The sequence below is a fragment of the Micropterus salmoides genome, unplaced genomic scaffold (genome assembly GCF_014851395.1).
Source record: "Micropterus salmoides isolate LMB-PRFRI ecotype aquatic unplaced genomic scaffold, ASM1485139v1 Ms_hic_scaffold_10, whole genome shotgun sequence".
Lineage (NCBI taxonomy): Eukaryota > Metazoa > Chordata > Actinopteri > Centrarchiformes > Centrarchidae > Micropterus > Micropterus salmoides.
In genome coordinates this window covers 24,491,929-24,500,681 of record NW_024040041.1, presented here as the reverse complement: position 1 = coordinate 24,500,681, position 8,753 = coordinate 24,491,929, and positions in this window count along the sequence as shown.

Genomic DNA, 8,753 nt, shown 5'->3' with positions numbered 1-8,753 from the left:
GAGCATTGAAGATGGGTCGAGGCTGCGTCTTCCAACATGACAATGACCCGAAGCACACAGCCAGGATAACCAAGGAGTGGCTCTGTAAGAAGCATATCAAGGTTCTGGCGTGGCCTAGCCAGTCTCCAGACCTAAACCCAATAGAGAATCTTTGGAGGGAGCTCAAACTCCGTGTTTCTCAGCGACAGGCCAGAAACCTGACTGATCTAGAGAAGATCTGTGTGGAGGAGTGGGCCAAAATCCCTCCTGCAGTGTGTGCAAACCTGGTGGAAAAACTACAGGAAATGTTTGACCTCTGTAATTGTAAACAAAGGCTACTGTACCAAATATTAACATTGATTTTCTCAGGTGTTCAAATACTTATTTGCAGCTGTATCATACAAATAAATAGTTAAAAAATCATACATTGTGATTTCTGGATTTTTCTCTCACAGTGGACATGCACCTACGATGACAATTTCAGACCCCTCCATGATTTCTGAGTGGGAGAACTTGCAAAATAGCAGGGTGTTCAAATACTTATTTTCCTCACTGTATATCATCCTCTGTTGTCTGGCTGCAGACTTACAGTAGGTCTTGGGAAGAGGAACTACTGTGTGTTGGGTTAAGGATGTAAACACTATTGTTGTCTTGCACACAGCCTATTGACATACACAAAATTATCTCCATGTCTTTTGGAAAGGTGTTAAAACACTTTCTACACACTTCATATTCAGCCAAGCCTTGGGGAAACATTTCACAAATTTTCACTGGGTTTATGTGACAAGTTTCTTTACTCTTCTTCATATCATGATTTATATGTAACTCCTGAGCTCCTGTTTTACAGTACACACACTGCTGCTACTACATTCGTTAATTTTTAATTTTTTTCCAACCTGTCCTGCCCAGCAGCCTGGTATAGAGTATAATGACCTGGATACCATATTGTGCCAGACAGATTTTACTTTAACAAGAGAGTATTAAAATACTCCTTTGTCTGTTTTATTATTTATTTAATTATGTATTGATTTGTTACCGGGCCGGGGATGGGGGGGCACAAACAGACAGCACAGAGAAAGGACAACACCTGTAAGAGAAGGGGGAAAGGGGGATGGAAGGTGGGGACAACAGGGAAAAGCTGTGGGAAACAACAATTGCAGAAAGCAACAAAACCTGCAATAGAACAGAGAGGGGGGCTTGGGGTGGAGAAAAACAACAACAAACAAACAAAAACAAACAATAAAAATAATAATAATAGTAAAAGACAACCAGCCGAACAGCAGCAATAAACAGCTGACATAGTAAGACCACTAAGAGAAAAATTAAAACAAGAAACAGTCACACACACTAAATAAGCAACACAGCACAGCCACAAGAGCTGGAATAATAATTAATTTAAATAAGTAACTGAAAGAAAAGCATCAGTAATAATTTTACCAGGGACAACCTAAATTTGTTTGTGTCTGTGTGCGTGTGGGTGAATGTGTCTGTGTGTGTGTGTGTGTGTGTACGTGTGTGTGCGCATAAGCCTGTTAAAGAATGTAGTTGTTAGTGAGAGTGGGGCGCCACGACTGTGCCACACATACCCCAGCAACACCAGCAGCAAGTCCCAGCCCGGCAGCAAACGCGCCGCACAGGTCACCGTGCACCTGCCAATAAAAGTCCGCCGTCCCCCCAACCGCCAGAAAAAACTAAGGCCGCCGGCGCCAGCTGACATCCCCCATGCCCCCCGGCCGCCGTGCAACACCAGCCAAACCAGCAACGAGGCAAAATCAACTAGCTCAGCTGCATGCCACCAACAACCCACCCACCCGTCAAGGGCCGAGAACTCCAGGCACAAACCCAGAACAAACCGGAGCACAGCCCTGCCCCGCACCCACACTGCACATCCCGAAAACTAACTATATACCTCAGGACACGAGGCCAATGAGAATCTCCCCCACTCCTTCAACCCCTCTGTGTGCCTCTGTAAATGTATTGTTTTGTGTCCCAGACGCAGAGGCTCCAAAGCCCCGAGCCCCAGACCCCCACACACTCCCAAGGCAGGTCAGTGCAGCCCCAACCCAAAGTCCAACAATCCCCCGTCCTCGCTGGGGCCCCTCTGGCAGCCCCACTGCCACCCCCCTACCTCACCGCTCCCCCACAATCAGGAGCACTCCGAGCACCACCAGTCCATCGGAGCTGGCACACCCCCCCTACAAGAGAGCAGGTCCGGAGCAGCAAGGACCCCGCCCAAGGACAGAACGGTCCAACAGCCCAGACCCGAAGGTCGGCCCACACCCAGGAGGCAATGCCACTCAGGCCAGGTCAGGCCAGAAGACCCACACCCCCGCGCCCTTCCCTCCCTAGCACCGAAGCATCCCACACACAAACCCCCACCGTCCCCAAAGAAAAGAGACTGCAATCACCCCGCGACAGCAGCAACAGCCCCTCAGCCCTAGGGAGTCAGCAGATGCACCCAGCCCCTAGGACTCAACACGACCACAATCCAGAGGGCCGCGACGCGACTGCGAAGCAACCATCGACACACCCCAAAGCACAATCCCTCCACACACAGGATCCCAACACAACCACCAAGCATCCAGTCCGGGCACTAAAATCCAGAGGAGACATCCCCCAACAACCCCGTCAACCCCCTTCTTCCCAGTCCCCCACCCCTCCAACAACCAGTCGCCAGACCCCTCAGAGAACCGAAATGCAATTATCAGAATGCACAGCATGCACACAGGACAGAGCCGCACACCAGCCCAGTCCAGGCCCGCACCTGATGCCCTCAACCCCCGACAAGCACGCAAGCCAATAACGACCTACAGATGAGCCAACCAACACTACCCCGCTACCAATCTAACTAGCGGCACACAACAGCCAAGTAATGCGCTGCACAGGAGAGATGCCAGCCGGCGCAAACCGCCCCCATCCCCCCTGCAGCCAGAGAGACCACAGACCCCACCCACGGCTACACCGTGACCCACACTGCACGTTAACCACCGGACCGAAACCCACCACAAGCATCCCCCCCCACCAACCCCCACCGCCATACCGATAGGTCTTCACATATCTTCTGCCAGAACTTTTGAACAGGTGTACATTGCCACATAGCATGCATGTAACTATCAGATATGTTACCTGAGCAGTTCCGGCAGATGTTTGACTGCATAAGACCCATTCTGAAAATCCTTTGTCCAGTATAGTGTGTTCTATGGAGAGCTTTATACTGTATAAGTTGTAGATTGGGATTTGTAGTCATTCTAAAGGTATTTAAACATATCTGCATCCAAAAGTTTTGGTCTGGACTAATGGATAGATCTGTCTCCCACTTTAAGAATGGGAGAGAGATTGAACTATCTGTTTTTAACACTAACATGTATACTTTTGATAACAGTTTTGGAGGCGAGAGTTTAAGAAAGTCTGTTATCATTGGAGGTAAATCCAAGTCCATTATTTTATCCTTAAATCTAGCCTGAATTATGGATTTAAACTGTTGAAATTCCAGAAATCTATTATGGCGAATTCCATATTGTGCCACTAGATCCTGGAATGGAATAAAGTTACTGCCTTGCATTACATGCTCTAGATGTCTTATCCCTTTGTCATACCACAGTGGGGAATTTAGTGTTTTCTTATTTTGCAGGATGTCAGGATTATTCCAGATTGGGGTAAATCTGCATGGGATAGGTGAAGACCCAGATATTTTGAGAAGTTCCCACCAAGCTGCCAAGGAAGTGCTTATGTTAATGCTTTTAAAGCAGGTATGACGTTTGATGCTGGAACTGATGAATGGCATTTTAATTTCCTTACAGAATGTTTGTTCTATGTCCATCCATGAGTGGTCCAGGGGGCTCTGATTGATCCATTTTGAGATATATTGTAGTCTATTGGACAGGAAGTAATGATAAAAATTTGGCAGTTCTAAACCACCACAGTCTTTTGCTTTTTGCATAGTTTTTAGACTGATTCGTGGGGGTTTATTTTTCCACAAAAAATTTTGAGATGTTTGAGTCTAGTGATTTAAACCAGACAGCAGAGGGTTTGGTGGGAAACATTGAAAACAGGTAATTGATTTTAGGTAGGACCATCATTTTTATGGTGGAGACTCTTCCCATGAGTGATAGAGGTGATGTCCACCGTACAAGGTCATCCTCTATTGATTTAAGTAAAGGCGTGTAGTTTAGCCATGTCAGTTCTGACAGCCTGGAGGAAATATTGACACCCAGATATTTAATATTCCTAGACTTTAGCGGTGTGGTAGATATACTCTGGAAATCACACTTTACAGGTAAAACTATGGATTTACTCCAGTTAATGGAGTAGTCCGAGATGGATGAGAATTTATCTATAAGTGTGATTGTCTCAGAAAGAGAAGTTTAGGAGTTTAGGAGGAAAAGTAATACATCATCTGCATAAAGGCTTATCTTGTGGTGTATATTTTCTGTTTGAATTCCTTTAATATTATTATTTTGTCTGATCGCAGCTGCTAGCGGTTCTATAAAAATAGCAAATAGCGAGGGAGAGAGTGGGCAACCCTGCCTGGTACCCCTCTGGAGACTAAAGCATGGAGAAGTATGATCATTTGTTTTGACAGAAGCTCTTGGGGAACTGTATAAGATTTTAATCCAATCTATGAAAGAGTTTCCAAATCCAAATTTATATAAAGTAGCTAATAGAAATTTCAAATTTACTCTGTCAGATGCTTTCTCTGCATCTAAAGAAACAACTGTAGTTTCCAGGTTATGAATAGTGGCATAGTCTATTACGTTAAGTAGCCTGCGTGTATTGTTGGTGGAGTGCCTGCCCTTAATAAATCCTTTTTGGTCAGAGTGTATTATACCAGGAGTGACCTTCTCTAGCCTTCTTGCTAGGGTTTTGCAGTTGATTTTAAGATCTGCGTTAATAAGTGATATTGGGCGATAACTGGACGGGAGTGTGGGGTCTTTGTCTGGTTTAAGGAGCAGGCTGATATTAGCAGAATTCATTGTTGGAGGCAACATGCAAGTACCCCTAATTTGCATAACCATCCTATAGAATGTGGGCAGAAGTATTTCCCAGAATTCCTTATAGATTTCAGCGGGAAAACCATCTGGCCCAGGGGCTTTATTATTCGGCATATGTAAGAGAGCTTCCTGGAGTTCAGCCATTGAAACAGGTGAATCCAGAGCCCTGATCTGTTCATCATCTAACCTTGGCAAATCTATATTGTTCAGAAATGCATCGATGTTAGAGCTAGATGGGTCAATTTGTGATGTATATAAGTTTTATAATAATCTCTGAATGCATTGTTGATTTCTTCTGGGTTATAAGTCAGATTCCCAGCTGAGTCCTTTAAGGAAGAAATAGTTATTTTTTCTTTATTCAATTTCAATTGACTGGCTAAGAATCTGCCAGATTTATTGCCATGTTCAAAGTTCTCCAAGCGTAGTCTTTGCAACTGAAATTGGGTCTTTTTATTAATAATTTCATTTAATTCAAGTTTTGATCAGATCATTCAGCATGTGTTCCTGTGGGGAGGTAGCAAGGGTAGTTTCTAATGTTTTTATTTTTTGTTCTAGCTCTAATTCACAAGATCTCTCTTTCTTTTTTTTGTATGATGAATAGGAGATTATTTTACCTCTCATGACTGCTTTTGCTGCCTCCCAAAGAAGACATGGCGAGGTTCCTGGCAGGTCATTAGTTTCCATATATATTGCCCACTCCTTTTTGAAGTAACTTATAAAATCTAGGTCTTTAAGCAATGATGCATTAAATCTCCAACTTCTAGTTGGCCGTGTGACCCTTTTTTTAGTAAGAGTGATAGAAACCGGTGCATGATCACTGATAGTGATAGGGTGAATCTGAGTGTTGGAAATGTCTGTCATAATTGAGCTGCTAACCAAAAAATAGTCAAGGCGAGAATATGAGTGGTGGACTGGTGAAAAGAAGGTATATTCTCTAAGAGTGGGGTGGTGAGAACGCCAAACATCGCAAAGACCAAAATCGCTCATGTATTGTTTAAGGATGTCTGTTGATTTCCAAATACGGTGACCACCTGCCGTACTGAGCCTGTCAACTGCTGGATTACATACCATGTTGAAGTCCCCTCCTAATATAAGAGCTGTGTCTGAGTGAGCAGAGAGTGAGTTGAAGAAAGCATGAAAAAAGGAGGGGTCGTCAACATTTGGGCCATAGATGTTAGCAATGCATAAAGGAGTATTTTGAATCGAAATGTTAACAATAATGATTCGACCCTCTGGATCAATAGTAGTGGTATTATGATTGAAGTGTGTTTTTCTATTTATCATAATGGTGACACCCCTTTGTTTTGAGTTATAACAGGCTGAGTATGAGTGAGGAAACTGTGGTGAGGTTAGTTTATCTGCTGTCTTGGGTAAATGAGTCACCTGTAGTAGCACAATGTCTGCTTGCAGATTATTTAGATGGTTAAAAATTTTTAATCTCTTTTTCCTTGAACCAACTCCGCGTACATTCCAAGAGGTGATTTTAATTGTGGTCATCATTCAACTAAGGGATGTGGTGAAGGCTAGTGTGTGCAGTGTGCGTGTTGTATCCTTGTGTGTGTTGTATGCGCCTGCGTGTGTGTGCTAGTGGTGTGCCCGACTGTTTGTGAATTAAACAGTATGAAAATTGTGCGGCTGATCGACGTGTAAACGGCAGAGGAACAGCAACATTAACAAAAGAAAGAAACAGTGAAACAAAAACAGAGGATATACACAAAACATTATCGGACAGTCTACTACATTCAGCTGCACTCTTTGCCAACCTTCATCTTAGAGTCCTGTAGCTACTGACGGACATCTGCGGCTTAGCATCGCTTCATAACATTTCACAAGAGAAGACTATCGGCTCCAAACCATGAATATTGAGACACGGTTACCAATTATCTGCTTCATAGCTGAGGTGTTGTAATCTGGTGCTGCATCAGGTGGAATCTGATTTGTGTGCCGGTCCTACACACCTAAGACTCGAAAACATAGCTGCTGTTGCTCTATGTTTAATGTAGTGTATCTAATGCAGTATTGGCGTTAAGTTTGTGGACATCTCTGCTGTGGTATGCATGGTAAGTGTGGGGAGTGATGATGGCAGAGACTGCACGCCAAATATCAACAGAGTACTCTGTTTTCACATACTACTACTACTACTACTACTACTACTACTACTACTACTACTACTACTACTACTAATAATAATTAATGCATTCAGTTTGAGCTGGCTAATGAAACTACAGTTAACCACCAGTATTTCATTAAATGCAAAAATCACACCACAAACTTTCTTCCACAAATATTACATTCACATAAATTAGTGAAAGAAAAGTAAATCTTGACATGAGTCAAAAATATTGTTGTAGATTTTAATCTTCTGTACTTTTATTAATCTTTATCTTCTCATCTTTCTTATATCTCTAAACACTTTGCAGTTTTCAGTGTAGGTAATTATTAATCAATTAATTGTTTCAGCTGATGTACCATTTAGTAAGTACAATGTAGAGATGCCTTTAAATAAATATGAGCACACATACTATTGGTACTATTGGAGTAAATAAAGGAAAGAGAAATGTACCATATGTGTGAGTACAGTAGATTAACAGTTAAAGTTCCCCAGAGTATTAATGAGTAACTTCAGTGTGTTTGTGAAGTATCTCATATTATGAATATTTTTTTTGTGTGTGCCAGTAGATAAAGTCCTCCATAGTCTATTTCTGATGTGATACAATATTAATCAAATATAATTTGCCCAATTCCATAGAATCACATTTCATACTCAGCTTTATTAAAATAAGCTTATACAATTGGGACACACGTTTTTTCTGTTCCAGTATTTCTACAGTAGCAAAGACTGCTAATGTCAGTGGAGAGGATTCTGTACGTATACCATTTGATGTATAACTTTGGTTTCTTAAGTGTTAAATGAAGCCATCTTTATGCTTTCATCATCGGCTTCTGATGGACTACTAAGAGCTGTCACAAAATTGTTCCATTTGTTGCTTTGAAGAACAACAATATGTAACGAAATGTGACCAAAACAACTTTAAACTCTCCTCTACATTATAACAGCATTCTCACGCAGTGGAAAATATCCCATGGAAGATCTCAGAAGTTAGGATGAAAAGTGACAAACAGTATTGTTGTACTTGTTGTAAGTTGGTTTATGTGGGATATTTGGGAAAAATTCATCAGAATGAAATGCTCTTAAATATAAAAAGTGAAAATGTGACACATAGTCATCAAATGTTTTTTTTTCTGGTTTTCCTGCTGGAAACAGTACTTTGTACTATTTCTCTTGTGTTTGTTTAGCTCATTATGTTAACGCATTGACGCCATAAAGAAAACTTGTGCATCTGAAAAAGAAACACTTTTAATGAACTACATTTTTGTGATCTCAAGACATTTCCCTTAAAGTTTGGAGCATCTTGAAATCATTTTTACAAAAACCTGGACTGAAGAGACTATCACTAATGGATCCAAGAGCAACATAGCCTACAGTATTCAGTACAGCTGCAGAAAACAGAGCAGCCTGAATGATTTGTTTCCATAATTGCCACCCAATTAATGAGCGAACTAAAACAGTGTGTCCTGCAGCAGTTTCCTCTGCTTTGTCCTCAAATTCAAGCCATATTAAGTTGTGCCTATTCAAATGACACGTCCTTTGGAAGATAAACATTCCCTTTATTAATTAATGCTGCTGGCTCAGTAATTCCTGCTTCTTGTTGTGTGACACAGTCCCCAATGTATTTCTCTGTTGTATCAGGCTGCAAACATTTCATATTTCAAAAGTATTTT